We start from the raw sequence: 26,610 nt of genomic DNA, 5'->3' as shown, positions 1-26,610 counted from the left end.
AAGAATAGCAGTTTGAAGAAGAGGAGAAGGTCCATGGTTTGGAAGCTGCCCCTTTCCTAACCAGAGCTGCATATGAAGAAGCATTATCCAAAGGTACTGCTCATCAGTTTGTTGTAGCTGCATAACAACAAGCTGATCAGCAGAGGCAGTCAGTAGCAGGCCCTGCCATCCTCCAAGAATCTGAGCCCGAAGCCAGCTCATCTTCACATGGTTGTGTAGATCTGCAAATTTTCCAACCTGCTTTTGTCCCCTGTCCAGAGATCAATAAGGGAGAAGAAAGCTCCCCGTCATCTTTTGCTTCTCTGTTTGTTCAAGAGACAATCCTTCAAAGTTGCCCCCTGAACACTGAGGCGGGCCATATCTCAAAGCCCAAGGCTGAGACTGATCATCTTAGTCTTGATATTTCGATGTCTACTCAGATGGCCCCCACACAGATTGAAAAGGCAGCCTATCATATTACAGAGGAAGCGGATGTACAGTTGTGGAACTCCTCCTTGGATGAGGATTGTTCAAAGAAAGATTCAGGAGCAGATAATGTCTCTGTGTCCTCCACACATGAACACATTGGTACACCATTCATATTAATTGTGCACGCCACAGGTGACAAAGATAAGTACACAGCAACAGTGATTATTCAGCAGGTGTACAGAAGCTCACATAAAGAATATCCAAGGAAGAGAGCATACAGAAGGGAGATGAGATTTGATACATATCTACCTATTAAGTTCAAATACCCCAAAATTTTGAGGTAGAGGATCAAATCAATCCAGTTTTGCAGCTCTATGATGAACCGACTGACAGGCAGCAATTTTGGTGGCTCAGTAGATGGGCAGTTTTTGAAGCTTTAAGTTTTCAAGCCTTATTGTTGTAATTATGTTCTTTTTAGTAGAGACTTAGTTTGACTCCATGCCCAATGGATACTAGGCACTGTTTTTAAGCTATTTTGTATGAAGGCATTGGTCTGCAGATTCTTGAGACTTCACAGGGAGGATCTCATCCCCAGAAGGAGCCAGTGTTAGCTCTGCTACAAATTTAATCAGTGGAGGGTCAAAGACAGCTTGGCTGTGTTGTTAGTGCTTAAAGAAAGCTTGCAGCAGCCTTTTTCTCCCTCCTCCTACATTTCTCTTATAATCTCTTCACTCCTATTGTCCCTATTTTCATTCAAAATCCTTTGTAAACCTTAAATTCCCTTTTACCCGCTGTTTCTATTTTATTCCCAAAAACCCGCGTAAACTCATGTTTATTCAGCCCGGGTGCTTAACACATGAACCTGCGCCAACATAACCCTCTGCCCTTCCTCGGTCCTTTGTCATTCTCTAATCTCCACCATTGATCGCCCTGATCTAATGGTGTCCGTGTTTTCTGCCCGCATGTTAAACACCGTGCGCTTTCCTCGCCATCCGACCGTCCATCGAATGATCGGACGGTAGTCACGAGCCCTGCTCGCGCGAGCTGCCCGCTCGTTAACCCACGAGGGCAGCAGTTTTCTTCCACCATGCGTCGTATTCTTACTGGAACACACATCCATATACGAAAACCGCCGTCAGTCCAAAAGCGGTGCGGGGAATACCGCCCGCCCGCGAAACCGCCTGTCCCCCAGTCGTTAATCTCCGCATTCCTTTCGCACCCGATTGTCGTCAGATTTGCCCGACCGCGATCTGATGTCCCACATTCGCCCATCCGCTAACTCCCGATACTCCTCATCTAACGATCTCCACCGTTAATTCGTGCGATCTGACAGCTGAGATTGGTTCTTCTATTCGGTCTTCTCCCGCCATACTGTCTATATCACTCCCGACTGCTCTCTGCTGCCGGAGAAGGAAGGAGGCCACCTACCTGTACCTTGCGTAATAAAGCTCCAACAACTGCAATTAACCAACAAAATGGCCGAAGGAGAAGAAGGACGATCCTCGAGCAGTTCAATGACTACAGCAGTTATTGAAATTCATTCAAATAATACTTCACTTGTTTAGGAAGTAAAACAAAGTACTAGTAAATGTCAAATTGATCCATTAAAACAATCAAATTGTATTAGAGACCATATCTAATTGTAAATGCGGTTGGTGGTCAGTTATGACCCCTCCACGGATAGGTTAGCAGAGATTTTTTTTATTCAACCTCCATATATACCCACAAAGAAGATGTAATGAGGTTGATGAATGTTATTTTGATGTAAGGGTCAACTTCTGGAGACTGTAACTACTATGATGCCTGCAGCGTCTGGTCTTCATTTTCAGCTAATACAAGCTTATTTTGTTGTTAATTGCTCACTTTCCACTTCTTCTTTGTTTTGGGTTGTGCCCGTTATGCAATTTTTATGTGCTCTTAACTTTTAGCATTAGAGGGGCTATCATCCCACCTCTGTGTTAGAATCTAGTATGTATCATTGAATTTGTATGTAGGTTTCTGTTATTTTAATGCCAGAGAGTTGTCATCCTGTTTGTGCATTAGGAAATAGATTTACATACCTTTTAACTGATTGCAGCCGACCATCACAGGGTCCTGTGCATTTTTTTGTGTGGTCAGTGTTCTCCATGATTCACCTTATCCTCAAACTGTGAGTAATTGGTGGTCTAAAGCCTTGTAGTCTGGAGGTGTTCACCCATGTCTGGGGTTAAGCATAGTAGAAGTGGTTATCTGGCTTGAATATGCATCATTCCTTCCATTCATCCACCATTTTCAAACACTTTTGTTGAGTTTGTAATGTTCCCAAGCATCTCTGATATACAACCTAGGAGAGTTTCTTGGGATGATAAAAGAACCATTACAGGATTAACCTCGCAAAACCTGACGAATTCCCATGGCGGGAGAAAATAAAGACGAGGGGGCAGGAGATCCTTTCAAAATCTTTCTCGAGGAAGCCCTCGAGTGACAGAGGAATGTGATGATGGATAAATTTGCCCATATCCTTCGACGACTACCCACAGGCAATGCATTTCATCCAGCAGCCACTCAGGAGGCGCTACTCATTTTAAGATACAAGTTAACTTCGATATTCCCATATTTGAAGGCCTGATAGATGCATATGCCATAGATAAATGGTTAAATCTATTAGAAGGATATTTTTCAATTCATGACTTTTCCAATTGAGAAAATATTACTTTTGCACTTCTCAAAGTCGCCCCACACGTCAATGACTGGTGAGAAACCTACTGTGAAAAAAAGGATGAGAGTGAACCCTCACTGCTTCCAGTCGCACCCACTTGGAATTATTTCCAAGACGCCATCAAGGAACAATATTAATTTGTCAGGAGCTATGAAGATAAATACATAAAGTGGACCACGCTACAGTAGGGAAGGGACCAAGATGTGCCAGAGTTCACAAATACTTTCCATACCGTTTGTACGAAGCTGGGTATCAAGGATACTAAGTGGCATTTGGTGCTCAAGTACCGTGGTTGTGTACATAAGTACATCCAGGACAATATGGATTTCTTGGACATCTCCTCACTTGGCATGATGTATCAGTACGCTGTAAAGATTGAGTAGAATTTTAAACAGAAGAAGTGGAACTTTGGATTCGCAAATCCAAAGCAAGGAAAAGGTGTCGCCAAACCACAGAACAAAGAACCAAGCTAAGGCGGGGCTACCTAGGACAACCCGCCTAAGCCGCAAGAAAATAAAAACACCACGAAGACAAGGAAGGACACAGGAAAATGGTGTGAGCTCCATAAGAGCTCCACTCATAATACAAGTGAGTGTTGGGCCAAGCAGTCACTGGTGGCCGAGTTGAAGGCTTCCGAATCAGATGCAAGTTCTGACTCTGAATCAAAACCCGATAAGGGAACTAACAAATGAAAGTAGATCATTGATGTAGAGCCTAGTGCCACCAAGGCCACCACAAAGATCTAGAAAATTGAGCTTGAAGATCCAGAGAAGGGAGAATGCCTCTTTCCACTCACAGATGTGGGTGAAGGGTTATTCGCTACAGTTCATTGTCAAAAGTGGGAGATAAAAGAACCTCATTTCTATTAGAAAATTGTATATTACGGAGCAATGGAACACATAAAATATTGCAGAAATATAAACACAGAAAATGCATAAAACAAGAGAGACACAGATATACGTGGTTCACCCAGTTTGGACTACGTCCATGGAAAAACAACCAGTCCTTCCTTTTATATTATCCAGCAAACTGAAGAGATACAACCTACAACAAATCCGCTGTAACACCCTCTTCGCTCCCAATCTCCTCTCTCTTCCTCATTCAGAATACAGATATATATAGATGCAATACAATTCCCTCATATATAGTGAGTGGTTTCCTTCTAGGGCAAAAAACCCTAAATTAAACATAACTTCTACCGTCAGATCATCCGCCTAATGAACAGCCCAGATTGACTAGAAAATACTAGACTTTTAAAAGGTAATTTTACATCTATTTTAGCTTCGGGGTACCGCTGCCCCTGCACCCCCCTGCGTGGAGGGGTGTACAGTCTTCATGGGGTATACATCTGGCTGAAACCTTTGAATACAAAAGATAATGAAGCTCCACACCCAACAATTTCAACAGAGGTCGTGAAGCAGTTGGGCCTAAATACTACAACACATCCATAGTCGTACACCATCGGGTGGCTTCAATAAGGACATGATCTTCACATCAGCCAACAGTGCCTCCTTCCCTACAACATCAAACCTTCACAAATGAGGTATTGTGTGACGTTTCTCCTATTGAAGTTTCTAATGTATTGTTAAGACAACCATACTTGTGGAAGTGACTTGATGTATATGAGTCTATACCTAGTTCTGTGATTATTACTTTGGCTAATACGTTGTACATGATACCGAACGTAGCTCCGCCTACTGCCATCTCTTTGATCACTACAAAGCAATGTAGTAAGATTATTTCCCAAACTAGAAAAATTGTTTTTCTTATGATTCGCCCCCAAGGCAAGAAGAAGGTTATGGCCACTACTTCTAAGTAGGGCTCCTCTGCATAGCATGAGCATATGGACAAGGTCGTGGAGGAGTACATGGATATTTTTCCCTCACCCATAGAAGTACCTCTGCGTTGTTAGGTCAAGAACTCCATTGATCTGAACCCGAGCGCGCCGCTGCCCAATGGAACGATCTATCGATGCTCTGTTCTGGAGAACGATGAGATCAAGAGGTAGATTTAGGAACTACTACAGAAAGGCCACATTAGGCCAAGCTCGTCACCCTGTGGGAGCCTGATTGTATTGGTACAGAAGAAGGATGGGACCTGGAGGCTCTATATTGACTATCGGGCATTGAACAAGATCATTGTCTGAAATAGGCACCCAATCCCACGAATTGATGAACTTTTGGACCAGCTCAAGGGGGTGGGGGATATTTCAGCAAGATTGACTTGAAGTCAGGTTATCACCAAGTGTCTATCAAACCCTCTGATGTGTGGAAGATTGCCTTCAAATCCAAGGAGGGCCTTTTCGAATAGTTAGTCATACCGTTCAAATTGACGAACGCCCTTGCAACCTTCATGAGATTCATGGACGACATCTTGAAACCCTTCACCAAGGCATTCGTGGTGGTGTATTTAGATGACATCTTGATCTTTAGCCAAATTTGGGAAGAGCACCTCCACCATATTCGACAGGTCCTTCAAACCCTTTGACAACACAAATTGTGTGCTAACTTGGAGAAATGCAACTTTGGCCTGACCCAGGTTCAATATATGGGGTACATCATTGATGAGAAAGGTGCAGATGTGGACCCATCCAAGATACAAGTCATTTGGGATTGGCTAGCCCTAACTAATCTAAGAGATCTTTGTAGCTTTTTGGGTCTTGTCAATTTCTATGATAGGTTCATGTTGGGGTTCTCTCGTATCACTTGGCCTTTAAGTCAAGTCACCAAGGGCGAAGTGAAAAAAAAATTGTTTTGGTTGGAAACCCAACAATGATCGTTCTTCGAGTTGAAGAATTTCCTCTGTTATGCACCAGTGCTCACATTACCAGACGCACAACAACCATTTGAGATTGAGACAAATGCCTCCGACTATGCTATTGGTGTGCTTCTTACTCAGCATGGGCATCCAGTGGCTTACCACAGTGAGACACTTTCAGACATAGTCCGAAAGTACCTCACTTACGACAAAGAAATGTATTCCATTGTGCACGCTTGCCGTCAATGGAAGCATTACATTCTGGGGAAGGAAACGGTCATCCACACAAACCACCAACCTCTACAGTTCATACAGACACAAGGGAAGTTGCATAACGATTGTCATCATAAATGATCAATATATCTACAATAGTTCCTTTTGAGCATTAAGTATAAGAAGGCAGCACTAATAATGTCGTTGATTCCCTTAATCGACCACCAGTCATGGCGCTAATCACTATGCTCGACTCCTGTGGGCACGAGACATCAGGGTGGTCGCATCTTTACAAGAGCAATCCAGAATTTGGCATCATATACCAAACACTCCTAGAAGGGAAGAAAGTTCCAAATTTTCACCTTCTGGATGCATTGTTATGCCACTTGTGACACATCTGTGTTCCTTCAAGTGAGCATGCCAAGATGATTAGGGAGGCACATTACAGTCAGGACGCTGGAAGTATTTTTATTTCCCGGAACTTCATCAGGATGTTGGGAAGTACATTAGATCTTGCACCACCTGCACCATTACCAAACCAACCATCAAGAAGCAAGGCCTGTATACTACTCTACCTACTCCTAGTCGACCTTGGGAATTTGTCTCCATGGATATATGTTGGGCCTTCCTTCTACTAAGCATGAAAACGATTGCATTGTCATGGTTGTCGGTAGATTCTCTAAGATGGTCATCATGGTAGCATAAAACAAGAGTATCACAGTAGATGATGAGCCCCAAAAATGGGTAGCTTATTGGGATCATTTTCCCTATTGTTCTTCATCAATCCACCATTTTTCATAGTTTATGCATGTTTTTTGAGTATATTTATGTTAGTTGAACGAATGAGAATAGTCACTTGACCAAGAAGGCTAACACGTGGTTATTGCAGATTTTTGGACAAATTTTGGACCAAGGCCAAGCATGAAGGAACAAGGGTGAGGATTCATAGGAAGGGTGTCTCCTGCACTAAATGGCCCCTTCCTCGAATTCTCCACCCTCAGCTCAGAGTTCAGCAGGCCACCGAAAAGGATTCCCAAAGGCAGCCGAGTAGTTTTGTGTAAAGTGACTGATCACTAGCAGTTCGAGCAGCCGAGCCCCTCAAGTTAAAGAGGGCTGTTGGAGACCCTCATAGTGCATAAATAGGAAGTCTTTCAGCCTTCATAGGTTACTTTTTGAACAGTTGTATTTTTCACTATAGTGTTGCTAGTTTCTCAGCTCATCTTGTAGCTTCTGTTGTACAACTTCTTTTCTGACATGGTTATTTTTTATTAATGGAAAGTAGTTTCATTCGGCACCAATTCTGAGCTTTTTCTTAGGAGCCTGTAGCTCTTGGGGTTGGGCCCAACCCAAGTTCCAAGGCCTCCTTCGTGTACTGTTATATGTTTTTAATGTCTTTGCAAAATAATTTTTGTTAAGTAGATTACAGTCTTGCTTGGTTACCTAGGTCATTTTTGATGATTAGAAAGGCTTTTCATGTTCAGATCGATTTGATAGGTTGATAACAGAGAAGATCTTCAGAAAAAGGCCATCAAGCACCCCTGATCTCACCTCTCCCTCTATGGGACCTTGAGCTAAGACCAAGGTGTCCTTGCTGCCACCAAAAACATTGTCTTTGCTTCATCATGCAATTGTTAGTGTTAGATTCTCATTTGCAGAAGTTGATACCAGTTGTGGTTACATGCTCAGGTTCATTATTGCTTAGTTTGCATAACTATTTCACATGATTTCGTTGCAAATAAACTGTTGTTCATTTTCTTCGCTGATATTCAAGTCAGATTAGGTTAAAGTAGCTAGGTCTTTGGTTTTCCGAGTCTTTGTTTGAATAGTTTGGAAAATAACTTGCAGAGCACCTGTGATACCTCTTTGCCTACCCCTACTCCATCAATACTGCCTGCTCCGTCCCCCAACTCTGATTCTTGCCTCACATTTGCCACGTTCCCTCACTTTGACCTAATTTCCATATTTTTTTGCAACATTGCTCTACCCCTCCTTGAACAAATCCAGCCATCCTTATCACTCACCCGCTTCGTTCCCCAAGTCCCAGACCTCCTTACACCCTTATCTCACCTCCATACCCACTTCTTCACCTTTTTTTCCACCATCAGCCCTTCAAACTCCCTTCAGAACATCTTGTAGAAGCCACAGAACATCCTGTAGAACCGCTGCAGACTTCTGTAGAAGCTCACGAAAGTGGTTTCTTGAGATCCGAGCACTGTGAAACTCTCTGGAAGGGTGCCAGGGACCCCTTAGGCCCTCTTCTAACCTTCCCAACCTCCTGCATGCATATACTCCATTTCCTTTCGCCAGTCAACCTCTGCACAGTCAAAAACAGTTAAAGCACATGCAAGATAATTCTGACAAATTACTCAAAAATGCAAAAAGATGTTTTCTTCATATTTCTCTTCAGAAGTAGCTTAGTCACATGCATTTTACCTTTCTAGAATTCAATGGCATCCATTTCTGTAGCTTTCATGATTTTACTTGCACCAGTAGGGTTAGTCGATACAACTAGGGTTTGCGTTCCTTTCTGGCTTTCAACTTCTTTCTGCAAGTAGATTAGCCTCTGGTTGAGTTAGTTTTCGTCCATCACAGTTAAAAGCTTCTTCTGAGAGCTCATAGAAGTTGCCTTAAGCTCCTAGCAGACTCGTGCCAGCTGATCAAGTGACAGCCTGCGGCAAAAGCTAGTACTTGTGCATATAGCACCGTCGCTTCCAAGTTTGTTATGAACTACCGGGTTGATAAAAGTAAAGAAGGGAGTCCCAGGAGTTGCAACATTATTGCTACAATACTGGAGCCCACCATTCTTTATGGCGTCATTGCCGGGGAAGCGTCAGAGTATTTGTGATCTTCTATTTTCTACTACAACCTTCTGCTAAGTAGTTTATTTCATTTCCATTTTGTAATTTCATTTCTACAAAAGTAGATTAGACCTTTCTTGCTTTCATAGATTAGCATTTCAATTCCGCAATTTCAATTCTGCAAGTGCAGATTAGCATTTCAATTACGAAATTTCAATTCGGCAAGCGTAGCCTAGCATTTCATTCCTGCAATTTCATTTTAGCGAAATAGATTAGTCATTTCCTGATTTCATTTCAATTCTGCATTTTCATTTCAGCAAGATAGCTTTTAGTTAGTCGCAATTCAATTCATTTCAATTTTGCAGGTACAAGCAGAAAAAGAAAAAACGAAAGCAAACAAAAATATTTCATTTCATGCCTCATAGGAACAGAGACAATACCGTAAAATTCCTACCCAACACCCCCACCACATCACTGAGTCACCCTTCTCTCTTTTTTGGTGGCAGTGATCCAAAAGAACCTATAGGTGAACCTCCTGAGATATACGAATATCCTATAACAGAAGAAGAGCAAGAAAACCTTCCTTTTGAGACCATGGCTGAAAACATAAATGGTAGAGAAGATGAGGAGAGAATAGAAGGTGCCTTTTCCATCCGAGAGACCAACAGGGACATGAAGATGAAAAACATAAGTCCCTCAGCCTTACCTCATTTCCATGGATTGACCACTGAAGACCCTGATACCTTCCTGTTTGAGTTTTTTGTCCTTTGTCGAACTTATGACTATGCAGAAGATGAGCAAAAGTTGAAACTCTTTCCCTTTACCCTCAAGGATGCAGCACTACGCTGGTTCATGGGGTTACCTGGAAACAGTATCACAACTTGGGCTCAGATGTAGCAAGCCTTTAACAACAAATACCGGGACTACTGTAGGTCAAAGGAAACAAAGGGAGAGATCTTCAGATGACCATGGGAAGTGATGAGTCCTTAGAAGACTACGATGAAAGATTCCAACTTAGCTATAAACGGGTCAGGTGCATGCTTGACCCTGAATCTCTGAAGCTGGTTCTACTCAGAGGAGTCCCCGAAGACCTTCTAGATACCCTCCATCTGCTAGCTAGGGGAGGCATCTACCAACTACCTTATGAGGACATAAAGACTGTGTTTAGAAACCACTCTAGGGTAGCCTAGAAACGAGGTAGGGGGAATCCACTCTCAGCTAGTACCACCTTCTCCAAGCATGAGTTTGCTAATAAGATGGAAGACCTAAAAAGTGAGATGAGACAAACCATTGCCATGCAACTAGATACTTTGCGAATCCAACAGAAGAAAGAGGAAGCTGAGAGGGCTTTGGCCATTTTTTGTCCCAGATGTACCAGGAAGCATCCTAAGAACGAGTGTCCATTGCACTCAGTGGAGGTATGGTTCATTTGTGAGGAAGACCACCCCACGAACCAGTTCCCACCTTACCTGGACCTAAAGCCATGTACCAAGGGGCTGAAGGGGCTACTGAGCCACTCTACTTCCTCAACCAAAGGAGGCCGCATGGGTCCAGACCTTACCAACAAGGGATGCAAGGAACATCCCAAACTTATTACAACCCCAACCAGTCCACTCACATGCCTTCTTGGGGGCCCCCTGCTCATCCTTCCTGGTCCACATCTCCTCCTTGGTCTTATCCATCTCAAAACCATACTCAACATGTTGCCCATTCGTTTCACTCTCATGTCTAGCCACAACCTCAGTGGAATGCACCTCAACCGGGGTGGAGGCCCCAATACAACTCTCCTCCCGCTATTTTGCCTCCACCTCCTACTCAACCACAACCATGACCTCCTGCTCCTCCAAGACAACCCCAGATGCCTGCTCAACAGAACCCGAACCCCAACAATAGATAGGCCCAGTAGGTATACACTGGAGAGACAACATGCCCTACCTATGTTATGGAGATTCAGGAGATCAACCTATGATCTGCAAAGGTCCTTCCAGATCGCCAGCCTCCTCCCCCAGAGGAAGAGGAAGAGAAACAGGAAAGTGAACCCAAAGCCATTCCACCCTTTCCTGAGAGACTAATAGTAGCCACGCAACCAAACCTAGAGGAGACTGAACTTTTGGGAGAACTTAAACAGTTGTGTGTGAAAATCCCAGTTCTTCGGGCCATAAAAGATGTACCAATATACAACAAATTGATCAGGGAGAAGTGTTTTAGGCACCCAGGTAGGCGCAAGAGAGATGCCCCGATTATCAATGTCATATGACAACTGTCCGATCTAATGTTGGGACAAGTAATCTGTCCAAAATATTTGGACCCTGGGAGTCCTGTAGTTGATGTCCACATTAATGGCACCATAATCCCCCACACCTTGATTGATCTAGGGGCTGCCATTAATGTGATGACCAGGGGCACTATGCTTAAACTTAACCTTCATGGTTCCTTAAGAAAGACCTCGATAGTACTGCAGTTGGCAAACTGCTCCACCGTGACTCCCGAAGGGATTGTGGAGGATGTCCTAGTCTCTATTGATTCTTGGGAGTACCCTGTGGACTTTTTGGTCCTTCAGCCAAAGGAAAAACTCACTGGATACCCCCTCATTTTGTGAAGGCCTTGGTTAGCTACTGTAGATTCTTACATCAGTTGTCGACCTGGAAGCATGACCATCAAGAATGGGCCTATGTCCAAATAGCTAATCCTATACCCTCCTGCCCAACCTCTGTTGCAACATGACTTACCACTCTGGTTGGAGGAGGAAGATGAGGGTGAAGTCTACTCTGAACTGTTGTGCACAGTAGAAGCCACCAGGTGAGGTCCTCTGACCGAGGATGACTTGATCGAGAATTTGATTCAAAATCCACCTCCCAGTGCACTGTCGTTAGAGGAGTTAGTGGAAGGTACCCAAGCCATCGCTTTAGTGGACCTCTGTGTGGCCGATCCGAACTCACCTAGAGTTAAAAATGTGGAATTTAGCTCTAAAAGAACCTTAAAAATCAGCTCATCCCTATCTTACTCTCAGGAGAAGGAGCTTTGTAGCTTATTGAGCCACCATTTGGATGCCTTCGCTTGGAGCTATAAGGAGATGAAAGGAGTCCACCCTTCGGTCTATACCCATCACATTTACATTAAAGAGGATTATAAACCAGTCAGGCAGCCTCAGAGGAGAATGAATCTGGCCCTTAAGGACATCGTTAAAGAAGAATTGCAAAAGTTGTTGGATGCAGGATTCATCTACCCTATCTCGGACAGCGAATGGGTTTCTCCTCTGGTGCTTGTACCCAAGAAAAATGGGAAGTGTAGAATCTGTGTAGATTATCGAGAACTTAACAAAGCCACCAAGAAGGACCATTTCCCTTTACCGTTCATAGATCAAGTGCTAGATGGGCTGGTAGGGAAGAAGTTCTTTTCTTTCCTAGATGGGTTTAGTAGGTATAATCAAATCCAAATCAGCCCGGAAGACCAAGATAAGACCACCTTCACTTGTCCTTGGGGAACCTTTGCCTACCGAATCCTTCCCTTTGGGCTATGCAACACTCCTGCCACTTTCCAGAGAGCAGTATTGAGCATATTTGTTGAGCTGGTTCACGATTCGATGGAAATCTATATGGATGACTTTTCTCTTTATGGGTCTAACTTCCAAGAATCATTGTCTAACCTGGGAAAAGTTTTAACCAAGTGTATTGAGATGAACCTGTCCCTCAGTCCTGAAAAATGTGAATTCCTGATGACTGAAGAGACCGTGTTAGGTCATACCATTTCTCAACAAGGATTACAGGTGGATCCTAAAAAAATTGCTATCATCCAAAAGGTTCCACCTTCTCAAAAGGTGAGAGATTTTCGGAGTTTTCTAGGCTTAGTAGGATATTATAGAATATTCGTTAAAGATTTCAGTAAGCTAGCCTCGCCATTGTTTGGCCTCTTAGGGAAAGATGTTGAGTTTAAATGGACTAACGACTATCAAGGGGCTCTAGATGAGTTGAAAGATAAGCTGGTGTCTGCCCCAATCTTGAGAGGTCCAAACTGGGCCCTACCTTTCCACATCCACACCGATGCCTCGAATAGAGCCATAGGGGCAGCCTTAGGACAAGTTGAGGAGAAACTACCATATGCCATATACTTTGTCAGCAAAAACCTGTCCAAGGAAGAGATGAACTATACTGTAACCGAAAAAGAGTTCCTAGCTGTAGTCCACTCCCTAAACAAGTTCAAACACTACATCACTGGCTATCAAACATTCGTACACACTGATCATGCTACGATTAGATATTTAATGAATAAGCCTGATGTAAATGCTCGTACCATTAGATGGTTACTCTTGTTGCAGCAATTTGATTTGACCATTGTGGACAAGCCAGGTAAGGAAAATGTTGTTGCTGACTTTCTGTCTAGATTGGATTTGCCTATAGGTGAAGAAGGGACAGTGGATGACCAGATGCCAGACAAACAACTATTTGCTATTTCAGTACTCTCTCCATGGTTTGCTGATATAACAAATTACTTGGTCTCAGCACAGTTCCCTCCACACCTATCCTCAAGAGAGAAGAGCAAAATTGTGAGGAAACGTGCCCCATTCACTTAGATCGGGGGCAACCTGTTTAAACTTGGCCTATATCAGATCTTGAGGCGTTGTGTTAGGGAGAAGGAAGTTTTCGACATCTTCTTGACCTGTCATGATGGGCCCTGTGGAGGTCACTTTGTAGCGAAAAGGACTGCCTTCAAAATTCTACAAGCAGGCTACTATTGGCCCACTCTTCATCAAAATGTCAGAAGATACATCAGCCAATGTGACCGATGTCAAAGGATGGGGAAACCAACTCCAAGGGATGAAATACCCCTCCAACCCGAAGTGAACTTCGAGCCATTTGAGAAGTGGGGCATGGATTTTGTGGGTCCTATCAACCCTCCTTCAAAGCAAAGGTCCTACATCATTGTGTGCACAAACTACTTGACAAAGTGGGCAGAAACCAAGGCAATCAAGGCAGCGACAGAAGGAAAAGTGGCTGAGTTTTTACGAGAAAAAATCTTCTACAAATTTGGCTACCTAAGAGAGCTGGTCACCGATCAAGGAAGTCAGTTCACCTCTAACCTGATTGAAGACCTGCTCACTCATCACAAGATCAAGCACAGAACTTCCACCCCTTATCATCTGTAGCAGCAGGAAGGATTGAACAAATCGCTTGGTTGAGGCCACCTGGGCCTACAACACCACTTGGAAAACTACAACAGGTTTCACACCTTATGAGCTGGTCTACAGGAAGAAGGCTCTTCTGTTCATAGAATTCGAGTACAACACATTGAGGGTGGCAGCTCAACTGGACCTAGATCTCAGCCATGCACAACGGGAAACATTACTGCAGCTGAATGGATTAGATGAACAAAGAATGCAGGCCCTCCTCCACTCAAAAGTAGTTCAACTCCAGAGGAAGATATGGCATGATCGGCACCTTAATGAAAAGAAATTCTAGCCAAGAGATTGGGCACTGCTGTATGACTCAAGATACAAGGATTTCAAAGGGAAACTGAGGACAAGGTGGTTATGACCATATATAGTGGAGAAATGCAATGACAATGGTTCAGTCCTTATCAGGACCATTGATGAAAAAGCCATCCCCATCCTCGTCAATGGGCATCGATTGAAAATCTACAGGAAACCCCTTTCGAGGTAGGAGTTCATTGAAACTTTGGACAAATCAGTGCTGGTAGTGGAGCAGGGCCCTGTCTCTACTCCACCCACACCTTGAGCATCAAAAACAAGAAAAATAAAGAAGTGAAATAAAAAGATCCCTGAGTGAAAACTTCTTAGAGGCGCCTAGGGTAGACAGTGAGGTGAAAATCTCATGGAGGCACCCCAGCTGTCTCTCTCTCAAAAAAAAAAGAAGGAAAAACAGGCCTAATCTCTGTGGAATAATTGCATGTTACAGGGAATATATTGCAGGTTAGGAAGGTTGCACAAAACAAGGGCAAGGGTCCACACCAAGCTATAGGACACCCTCACAGACACTTCCTCTATGACCACTCGCCTCTCCTAGGATTTGATCATATTCGAGGGCAGATTTCACCTTCTACAAGAAGTTCTGCCTATTCTACAGGCAGTTTATGTCTTCTACAGGAAACATCCTGTAGAACCTTCAGGCAAGCCAAAATCGATCTTGGAGGGGAATCTGAAGGTTGTAATCTGTTTTTTAGGCCTATAGCCACCCTTGTTTCCACCCATCACCATATGGCACCCTGTTCCATCTCTTTACACCTCCGTCACCCACCTGGTTATGTGTTCCTGCAAAGTCATACAAGAAACCCTGTTTTCCTAAGATTGACAGCAAGAATTTTTTTAGTGACGAGTCAAGTAACAAAGTCTCGCTCACCCTACCTATCTAAATTCCATCTAGACTCTTCATCAACGAATTCCTCATCCGCAATATAGCCCTGCTCGTTTACCCTGCATCCCAGGAGGAGAAGCACCTATAGGACATCCTACAGGAATCCTATAGCAGTTGATCCCTCTAGAAGACATACTCTGGAGGCAGGGACAGCCGAGATCAAAAAATGGAACAAGCAAAAGGCTCCTCTTGGACGTGAAAACATCCTCGACAGTCGAAACCCAACAAAACCTTTGCATGCAGCATTGATAACCGAAGGATCGAGTTCCAAAACCTGTGCATACAGCATCAACAGATGAAGGAATGGGTTCTAACACCCATGCACGAGGCAGCAGCAAGCGAAGCAGTGGTTCCAAGACCCGAAGTCTGCATAACGTGTCCACAGCCACGCAGGTAAGTGTCTAAACTCATTCGTCAATTGCATAAACTATATTTCAAAAACTGCATGACTGTGAAAATGGTTCGGATTGAACGGGATCAGTGGCCAGTCAACTAGCCACCCCAAGCCAATTACATAGCTTCGTGGGATCCAAATAAGCTCAATTACGTTCAAATTTTTCGTTGAGATGTGCAGCCGACACGTGTGGAGTGTCGAGTCGGGGAAAATCGTCGGGACTGGCAGTGGTGGCAGCGGTTAATGGCAGAGGGGAGGTGATGGAAGTCAGAGACATGCAGGGAAATGATGGTCATGACGTTGGATCAACGGTTCAGTCCGGCCACCTCATTCCCTCGCCACGAATTACGCCACAATTAAAATATACTCGGCTGAAGACTCTCGCCACCCGCTGTTCATTTGCACTTGCAACATCCTCAGCTGAAGTACACATTCTCAGCGTCCAAAATCTGTTAACCCGTCGTCCTCCACTGAGTTTTTTGGCCTGTTCAAAAAAATCTCCCGCGTACCGAGCTTGTTCAGAGGCGCAGTGACATCCTACAGAAGTCGGCAAGAGTTCTACAGGAAATACGGCACAGCTTTCCGGAGCAGGGAATCCTGGACTTTTCTTCGTCGAATTTGGAGTTCCGATAGAGGTAGGCTCGAAAACGCTCTTCCATGCATGGTATGTTTCGAAAAGGTGGTGAATTAAACTGTCTCAAATTGGGGAGTCTGAAAAATACGCCTGTGAGTTGGAAATAGCTGTGTGTTGCACGATATTTCTCAGTTGTTTTTGCGTCAAAATTATCCTCCATAGTTCCTGTTAAAAAAGAATATTTTCCTGTAGGAAAGATACACAACTGTGAGGGCTAGCTTGTGTATGAAGAATTTGAATTTGCATGTTTGTATGTATGTTGGGAATAAAACATTGAGCTCTGTACTATGTCTGTGGAAACCCAATTTCTTCCTTCATAAACGGACAACCGAGTTCTAGGCAGCAACAGCCTTAAAGCCATGGAATTTGTGCTAATTGATAGTTGAAATCCCTTCTCAAAGTTCAGGGCAGAAATCCATAAACAACATTCCCTTTTCTGATCAGAGCATAAAACAGGGCACTCTCACCATGCTAGGAGGCTTTATCAGGAAAGAACCTTCAGATCCCAGCAAGCTGCGTGAGCATCCAAAGGTGGTGGACCTCTTCACCCGCGCCAATTGGATGTCCTTGTCTAGTCAATTTAACGTCTTAAATTGCTCTACATAAATTATCAATCCGGGTATCGTAAACTGATGAAGTGTGGTGCACTATATGTGCTTAGTTAACCTTTTTCTTACTTCGTTGTTTTATAGATTTTATTTTGTTTTGGGGTTTTGTTTTTGTTGGTTACCTAAAGTATCTAATGCAAATGGAAATCCTATTCTAAGGTCTTTAGAATTCTTTTAAAGGTCAAGTATGGATGTAGATTTCAAGACAAATTCTATGTCCCTAATGGTAACTTCCAAATCTTAGCACTTCAAAAGATCTCAAAACATGTTATTGATGGAATTAGTACTTAAACAAAAGTGTAAATATGCAGCTACTTCAATCAAACCAAAGATGAAATATTGATCATGAAATCACTATCTCTGCTGCTTGTCTAAATACAAAAGAAATGAACTAAGCTACTGCACTCAAAGAAAATAAAAAATAAAAATTGCAAGTAAAGTAAAGTTAAAATCAAATTACATCAACTCATATTCTGACCCCTCACCATTTGTCTCGCTCTGGCTTTAGGAAGTAATCATAAACAAATTGAGAAATCTGATATCTAATTTGCAGAAAATGAAACTAATATCAAACTACCCAATCATACTTCAATCTCTCACCATTTGACTCGCTTTGGCTATAGGAGGTAACTGAAAATGACATGAGCAATTCAATAACTAATTTGTAGAAAAATAAACTAATATCAAACTACGCATTCATACTTCAAACTCTCACCATTTGACTCGCTCTGGCTATAGGAGGTAAATGAAAATGACATGAGCAATTCAATAACTAACTTGTAGAAAAATAAACTAATATCAACTACGTATTCATACTTCAATCCCTCACCATTTGACTCGCTCTGGCTATAGGAGGTAACTGGAAATGACATGAACAATTCAATAACTAACTTGCAGAAAAATAAACTAATATCAAACTTCCCATTCATACTTCAATCCCTCTCAATTTGACTCGCTCTGGCTATAAGAGGTAACTGAAAATGACATGAGTGATCTAATATCTACTTTGCAGAAAAGTAAACTTAAAATCAAATCACATCAATTCATAGTCTGATCCCTCACCATTAGTCTCGCTATGGCTTTCGGAGGTAATCATCAACAACTTGAGCAATCTGATATTTAAACTAACTAACAAAGTAAATGAATAAGACTGAAATCAAATCATAACTGAAATTGAAAAGCTAAAAAATCAAAGTCAGCAGAGAGGTAAAGCTCATGTCACTATTTGATACAAAAACATGTAAAGAAAAAAAACTAATCTACAATCAACCGGTTGAACACACTTACATGAATTAAAATTGCATGAATGGAAAATCTAATCTATCAAACTTGAAACCAATCAAATGACATAATGAAATCAAAGCAAAATTACAAAATGAAATCTACTCTACCTTACATTCTAATGTGCTCCATGACATCTACTTCACATATCCTTCCATGTTGAGAACATCAAAGCTTTATTCAAATTCTTTAAAATTACAAAGTACAACAAAGTTCTCCAAAGCTTTCAAAAGCCATCAAGGAAGAACTACAAACTCCAAGATAAAGAACTCTAAACTGAGACTTAAGAACTAACAAATGAAGGAGAGAGATCTCCTATTTATACAAAAAGATGAGAAGCCATCTCATTAATGAGAGTCCATGAATCTCTCCTTCTACCTCTAGAGTCCTAATCAAAATAGGAACTGATAAGACACATGCCTTCTTAGAGTTACAATACAATTAGGAGATGTGACACATATCCTCATGATCCCATGACTCTTTCCACTCAAATTCGAATTTGGCCTTAGAATGCCACATAAGGGTCTTCTAGAAACCTTCTTTCAACTTACACATGTCAACAATCTCAATCCATTTGTTAGGTATAAGAATATGCACATTATTTTCTAATTTTTAACCACAAATTCACTTAAAAGGCTTAGAATTAATAAATATTGAAAAAACATAAATGTGGCCCAATGATAATGAAAGTGGGATGAATGTGGTGACATAGTAGTGAAATGGAGGTGATATAATGGACATAATAGTGAAAGTGTAATGGAAATGAATAACATTTTCAAGACTCAACGTACCCCCCAATTGAAGCTATTGCATATCCTCATGCAATATATATTACATTAACTCTTTTGATCCTTGAGCTTTGGCTTAACTTTGCATGATATCATTTGATAACTTCATATTTTTGCAAAGTGTTTTACTTAAATTGTAACATGGTTGGTTCTTGTGTTACAACTATTTTTTTTTTAATTGCATTCAATTTTGATATTTCAACTTTGCATAATGATATTTTGATTATTGTTGCAAAGTATATCTTTATTGGATTTCATGATGGTTGGTTCTTATGTGACCACTGTTGGGCAATTTATTGTGCTTAAATTGCTGCATTAAATATCGACAAGGGAAACTCGTAAGCTTTTCATGATGCCAGCACTATATGTGCAGGAGTAGGTGACTAATTCTATATCTAATTAAATTACCTACGATTCAATATAATATGCAAGGGAAGAGGCTCCTAACTAAGGAGATCCTGGTTGTCCTTCCCTACAGTATCATAGAGAAATAATAAAACTAGAAACTTAAAATGCAAACGAGAGGATGAACTTTAATTGTTGTTTAGATTCAAAGAGAGAAAGACTAACTTAGTCTCTTGATTGTCCTCTCTTGTACTAATCCAGACTAGACTAAAATTCATCCATAAGCGTAAACTAAATGAAATAACTTGAAACATAACAGCAAAAAGATGAATTCCAATTACAAATCAAATAGAGAGAGAGAGCCTAACTTAGACTCTTTGTTGTCCTCTCATATGTTGATAAGATTCTAATTGAAAATTCATTCATCAAACCAATCCTCAAACATTAACATCTAAGCAATTAAATAAAATAAGATCTAATATGAAACAACAAGTTCCTTTGCTCCTTCTAGAGTGAGCTCAATTCTCCTAAGAACAAAGTGACAAGCCATTCCATATACTACATTAAGATAACTTTTATCTAAAACTACATAATGGAAAACTATTTCTATAACTACTAAATGGAAATATATGTAAAACAAAGCTTTATTCTATTCCATCATAAGTTGGATACAATGCTCTAAGAGTCCTCCTCTTGGAATGGAGGAGGTACTCCTATTTATACAATGAGAGGAGATAACAAACTCATAATGATGATCCATTAATCTCTCTTTTAGTTCCATACATTTCTCAACCATCTAGACACATAATCCTATCCTCCATGATTTCCTCCATGAGGTCCATGATCTTCTCCATGATCTGTTCCATGAGGTGTATCTTATCAAATTCGAATTTGATCTTTCAAGGCCACAAAAAGGTGTCTTGGAAGCTTCCTTGGAACCTACACATGTCACCAAAACAACCCACTTTCCATATATAAAGTAAAATATATTATTTTCTAATATTTAATCAAGAATTTCTCTCAAAAATGCTTAAAAATAAACAATGTTTGGAAAATATAAATGAGACCCATTAATGGTGAATAGTAGGGAAAATGGAGTGACAAGGTGATGAATAGTGAGCGAAATAATGGAAGCATAGGTGAAAAATGTATGGTAATGAATGCCATTTTTGGAGCCCAACATACTCCCCAACTGAAGTTCTTGCATGTCCTCATGCAAGCTACTACAATGACTTATTTGATTTTATTCTTAAATGAGCTTCCTTTTACAAGATGTTTGGTTCTTGTGTAACAAACATCTTCCAATCATGGACTTCCTTTTAACTTTGCACATCTTTGGATAACTTTTATTTGTTTGCAAAGCATTGACATATTTTAATGATTGGTTCTTGTGTTACAATCATTATTTACTTTGATCTCTTCTTAATGATTGGTTCTTGTGTTTACAATCATTATTTACTTTGTTGAGTTCAATCATATGCTCATCATTTTGTAGTAGTTTTTATTGTGGGAAGACTATGTGGGTTAAGATGTAATATGAATGAGGAAAAAGAATGAAGTGTGAAATTCCCCCCTCCCCAACTGATGGTTTTTGGCAATTTTAAATGAGAAAGGAAATAGTGAAATAGTGGAATATTTTCCAAATATCATCATTTTAGCATCTAAAAAGAATTTCAAGATTAAAGGTTAGAAGACATCATACCTTACTTACCTAAGGAAGTGGATGAATCATGCATGTTCAGCTGCCACAATTCTGCTCCGAAGCCTCTTCTTCAAGTTGTGGATGAAAGATGGATCTGTATTGTCGTATCGGCTCCTCGATCCTCTGCTACTAGATGATGAATCTGAGGAGTCTGCGGAACATGGCTGAAAGTTGTATATGTTGCTGGATCCTCTGCTGCTGGATGATGAATCCGATGAGTCTGCTAAATATGGCTGAAAATCTATAAGGCTTGGAAGGTATACAATATATAAGTGACATTTCCCTCCCAGCCTTATTGATTGACTTGTCCTCAAGTGATGACCAACTGATGAAAGGAAATTGGCTTGATCTGCTACAAAATATGGGTCTTCAAGTCTTCAACGCTCGATGGCACAAATCCTACTATGTGATTAAATGTGTCGATGTCGAACATAGCAAGAAGTTGTTGACTTAGTGGCCGTTAATGAATGCCCCTAGCCAACACAAGAGCTCCCACCATTGATTCCAATGGGAGTCAGGATGCCTAACACATCTTGGTAGGTACGAATAAATTTGTCGTAGTCGAGTCACCTACAAGATCCAACGAACAAGGGATATTAATGTACTCCCATTGTTCATTGGCAAGAGTACTTGCCATTAAGGCATGCAAGCCTCTAGGTGTTTTTTTCAATGATACATAGACTCTAGGACTTTGACTCAAGCAGAGTTTTATTGGTGGAAATGAAGGGGAATGGTAATGAGAAGGAAAATGGATGGATGTAAGGAAATGCATAATGTATGAATTAAGAACTCTTGCTGTGAAAAATGGATATGGAAGTGTCACGCCTTATGGATGTATGATTGGTGGAATTCAAACTTTTTCAGGGAGGTGGAAGGTAGTGGTTGTGGAGATGGATTTGTCTTCAGAATTTGTCATGAATTTAGTCTTTGGAAGACTAATTGTCGTCACAATGTAATCTCCTGAATGATCACTTTGTTATCCTGTAACCTGTAAAAAAACTTGGCAGAAGAAACATAAGTTTGTTCAAGAAGAATTGATCATTTCCTTCATGATTCTTACGCAAAAATTTCATACCAAATAAATCAGATTTAGGAAAAATCAAAGTGTTGAAAGTAACTCAATTCATGTTATCAATTTCAATCCATTTAAAAACAACCATGTAAAATAATACTCCCTGTCAGATAACTCATGAATGTGCTTCGCAATTCTGTTCTGTAAAGCATACAAGAATCATGTGATGAGTTTATACCATCTTGATGCTATTGAGAATTGAATCCTCCAATTGATTTTTAAAATTTATTTCCAAGTATCCTATCTTTCGAATCTGTATGAATTTTGTGAAAAAAAAAAAAAAATTAGATTTTTTTTTTATATTTTTTTATATTTTTAAATGGAAAACAACAAAATTTTATTTGTTAAAACCTAATAAAAAAAAACTATTACTAAATTAAAGTTAGCTCTTTTTTTTTTTTTTTTTTTTTTTGTTATAAGAATACAATAAAAATAAGAAAATCTTTTTTGTTTTTGTTTTTTTTTTTTTTTTTTTTTTTTTTTTAATAAAACTAAAAAAATTGTTTTGATTTTTTTATTATCAAAATATGAAATAAATCAAACACACAATTTTTTTATTTTTATTTAAACAGAAGTAAGGCTTCGCTTAGTAAAAATGGTGTTTAAAACTTCTCTTTTGCTTCGTTTATCTTTGTTGTGGATCCTAGCCTCGACATCTAGCAGATTTGTTAAATGTATTAACATGTTGTTCCGAATCAGTTACACAAAGGGGTTGCAATCTCTCTAATTGCAGTCCACTCCCTCAACCGAAACATACACAGTGATTGCCAATTGTATCATGAACTCATAGAAGCTCTTAGCTTGCTGCTAGACCAACGGTCCCGCAAGTGTGACACCAGAGACATCATCGAGCAAAAGGTAATAGTGATAATATAAGTATATCAACCGAATAAAATCACCAACGGCAGGGCTACGATAATTGGATAAGCAATCAAATAAGTGAAATTAAAAGTTAAAAGGAGAGTCGCCGGCCAGTGGGGGTTGTGGTGTGTTGAGGTGTCAACACCTGCTGATTGAAAATCCAATTTTTCTTCAAGCTGGTAAATTGGTCATATCACTTGTGTTCTCAAGGTTCTTGACAAGAATGGAATTAGCACCCTTGTGCATGTAGGCTGTAGTAGATGGTTTGTATATTGAAATTCTATAAAAAACTAACTCTATTGAAAAATAAAGAAATTTCTAAAAAAAATAAATTAACTCAAAATAAGTCAGAGAATCTGGGTTTTTATACCACTTGTGCCAGCATATTTAGCTGCATCATTGGCGGCAATGTATTCCTCCTCAGCCCAGAAATGGCGGGCAATCTCCTCGATCCATATCTCCTCTGAGTTGACGTTTTTCCGGTGCAAGGGCATCGATCCCATGGTTAGTGTCCTTTGCCTCCAAAACTACAATCAATGCAACATTGTCCTTGAGCAACCGACTAAGAGCAGCCTTTTTCTGAGCTGACGGAACCACAGCTTCTGTCAAAGACTGGGCAGCTTTATTGAATTCAACCTCATATTTCTTAACAAGTGCAAAACGATCACGACGGAAAAATGTTGCACAACCATCAATTGCATAGGCTGTGCCAGTATAAACCTATGTTGTTTTTTTCTTGTAAACAGCTGTGTACCCATGCTTTTCTAATTCAGGTGCAAAGAACTCCTCAAAATGATCGCTCTGAACCTCTTGAAGGCAAAGAATATCGGCCTGATAACCAACAATTTCACGCAACAAGTTCTGGCGACGATAAGGCCATGAGAGAGCCCAAGGAGGACAATAGTTGTACATGTCACTGGTTGCATATAGATCTGAAAGTACATTATAAGAGAGTACAGTAAATGTTCCAGAAGCTGCAGTGCGTCCTTCCAGCTCAAGATTTGCACCTTCTTCTCCCTCGCTTATCATCATTCTCTCCACACCGACTTCTTCCTTGAATTCGTTCTCGTCCGAATGCATTGTACAGGATTCCACAAAATCTGTTAACAACAATATCATATCTGTATTAATTGCATTTTGTTTTGATCTTAAATGTAGGATATTTGTTACAGAAAATCGTGGGTCAAAGCAAAGGATCTTGTTACAAAATGGATTAATCAGAAGATTTGCTGGGATTTGCGGGATTTGATGTGCGTTTGAATGATGGCGTTCTATTTTTGTCTGCCTTCTCCCACGTGGATGTATACATTTATCATTTCTCTATTTCTGATGCAGGATTGGAAATAGAGAAATTTCAACGGAGCAACCCACGTGCACATAATACGCCTCTCAGCCTCACACACATTGAAGAACCACTAGCTTCCCTTGATCATCGCGATACGCGCCCATGCCAACCAGATTTTCTGGAATTAGTTACATTATCTAGATGTTTCACAAGCAGCTGGATGAGCCTGGTTTCTCTAGTAGGGAAGGTCCGAGCAAGACAGCCAATCGATTTTATGCAGGGAATCAAAAGTTGAGATTCATTCGAAATTAATGAGCCCGTCTCCGTTCCTGTCGACGCCGGTAATCATGTTCTTGCAATCCTCCCGGGTGCTGCCATCGCCCATGTAGAGATCGTCTGCAGAAATGGAGCCGTTACGGTCGAGGTCGAAAACCTGGAAGGCGTTTTTCAGATCCTCCAAGCAGGTGGCCCTGTCGATCCCTTTGGTATTCAGATCGATGAAATCCTCTAGGGTAATGAACCCATCCGCGTCCGCCTCCTTCATCATGAGCCCCAGCTCCTGCGACCCGACACGGCCGCCCATTGAGCGCAGAATTTCTCCCAGCTCCGACAACGAGATCTTGTCGTCGTTGTTGGCGTCGAATTGCTTGAACACATCCTCCAAATCCTCCGCGTTGTGCAGAGCTCTCGCTAGCGATTCTGATACAGAGGACTCCTCCGATCTGCTCCTCAGGGATGAAGCGTTGTTGTTGTCGCTGCTGCCGGTGCTTCCTTCGCTTAGGCCTTTGTTTTTCTTGCGAGACGATCAACTGAGCAAATTTTTCCCATGCTTCTTCACACTGTATTCAACGGCATTCACAGATCAAAGTACTTTTAGCCGAAGTTGCTCACCGGGCACACGCGGTTTAATGGATCGGTGGGGCACCAGAAGCGCGTAGTGTACAAGTTTCCCAATGGCTTTTGCCGCGGCTTCCTGGCCTTCAACGGTGCCTTCCTTGATAAGCTTGAGCAAGGGGTCGATTCCGCCTTCTTCGACAATCAGTTTCTCCATGACTGCTGTCAGCTGCAACCTTCTCACTAGAACAAGTATCCTCAATAAAAAGAGCTTTTGGCCTTTTCACACCTATGTGATGGCTATCAGCACCTGAACCTTCCTTTGAAGAGAATTCCATTGGTTCATATTTGGTAGCACAATGAATTTTTTTTTTTAATATCTTAAAAAAACAAAAGAAATGGTTTTTTTTTTTTATTTTTTTTTTTAAATCTAAAATTAAAAAAACTAAATTTCATCTAAAAATTTAAAAATGCTTTTTTCACAAAATTCTTTATTTCTTTTTGCAAATTAATTCTTCAGCAAGAGTTTTTTTTATTTGAACCAAATCAATGGACTTTCTGATCTTCCTGATCGCACGAAGCGCAGGAAGAGAGCATACTTATCAATTGATTTGTGTTTATTTATGCAGGGGGGGTGTTTTTGAAAAGACAAAATTTAAAACTAACTAAACACTAAATCATCAGAAAACTCAAATTTAAACTCCTTTGTGAAGATCCTGCTGTCACCAGGGTTCACAAATTATTCTGTCTAAAGAAAAATAAATACTGAATTAAATTCTAATGCCTACTCCCTTAGCACCATTCCCCGGCAACGGCGCCAAAATGTTGGGCAATTTATTGTGCTTAAATTGCTGCATTAAATATCGACCAGGGAAACTCGTAAGCTTTTCATGATGCCAGCACTATATGTGCAGGAGTAGGTGACTAATTCTATATCTAATTAAATTACCTACGATTCAATATAATATGCAAGGGAAGAGGCTCCTAACTAAGGAGATCCTGGTTGTCCTTCCCTACAGTATCATAGAGAAATAATAAAACTAGAAACTTAAAATGCAAACGAGAGGATGAACTTTAATTGTTGTTTAGATTCAAAGAGAGAAAGACTAACTTAGTCTCTTGATTGTCCTCTCTTGTACTAATCCAGACTAGACTAAAATTCATCCATAAGCGTAAACTAAATGAAATAACTTGAAACATAAAAGCAAAAAGATGAATTCCAATTACAAATCAAATAGAGAGAGAGAGCCTAACTTAGACTCTTTGTTGTCCTCTCATATGTTGATAAGATTCTAATTGAAAATTCATTCATCAAACCAATCCTCAAACATTAACATCTAAGCAATTAAATAAAATAAGATCTAATATGAAACAACAAGTTCCTTTGCTCCTTCTAGAGTGAGCTCAATTCTCCTAAGAACAAAGTGACAAGCCATTCCATATACTACATTAAGATAACTTTTATCTAAAACTACATAATGGAAAACTATTTCTATAACTACTAAATGGAAATATATGTAAAACAAAGCTTTATTCTATTCCATCATAAGTTGGATACAATGCT

At 40.7% G+C, this 26,610-nt stretch overlaps 1 pseudogene; it reads right to left on the bottom strand.

Annotated features, from left to right (window-relative positions):
• Positions 1–24,510: 24,510 nt before the first annotated feature.
• LOC149208717 (polcalcin Cup a 4 pseudogene) lies at positions 24,511–25,263 on the bottom strand (annotated as a pseudogene).
• Positions 25,264–26,610: the final 1,347 nt, after the last annotated feature.

This window comes from Pinus tabuliformis, chromosome 1_2 (genome assembly GCF_031772625.1).
Source record: "Pinus tabuliformis cultivar Carrire ecotype Pingquan chromosome 1_2, CPIR1, whole genome shotgun sequence".
In the NCBI taxonomy this organism is placed as follows: Eukaryota; Viridiplantae; Streptophyta; class Pinopsida; order Pinales; family Pinaceae; genus Pinus; species Pinus tabuliformis.
This window is presented reverse-complemented; position numbering and strand designations above follow the sequence as displayed.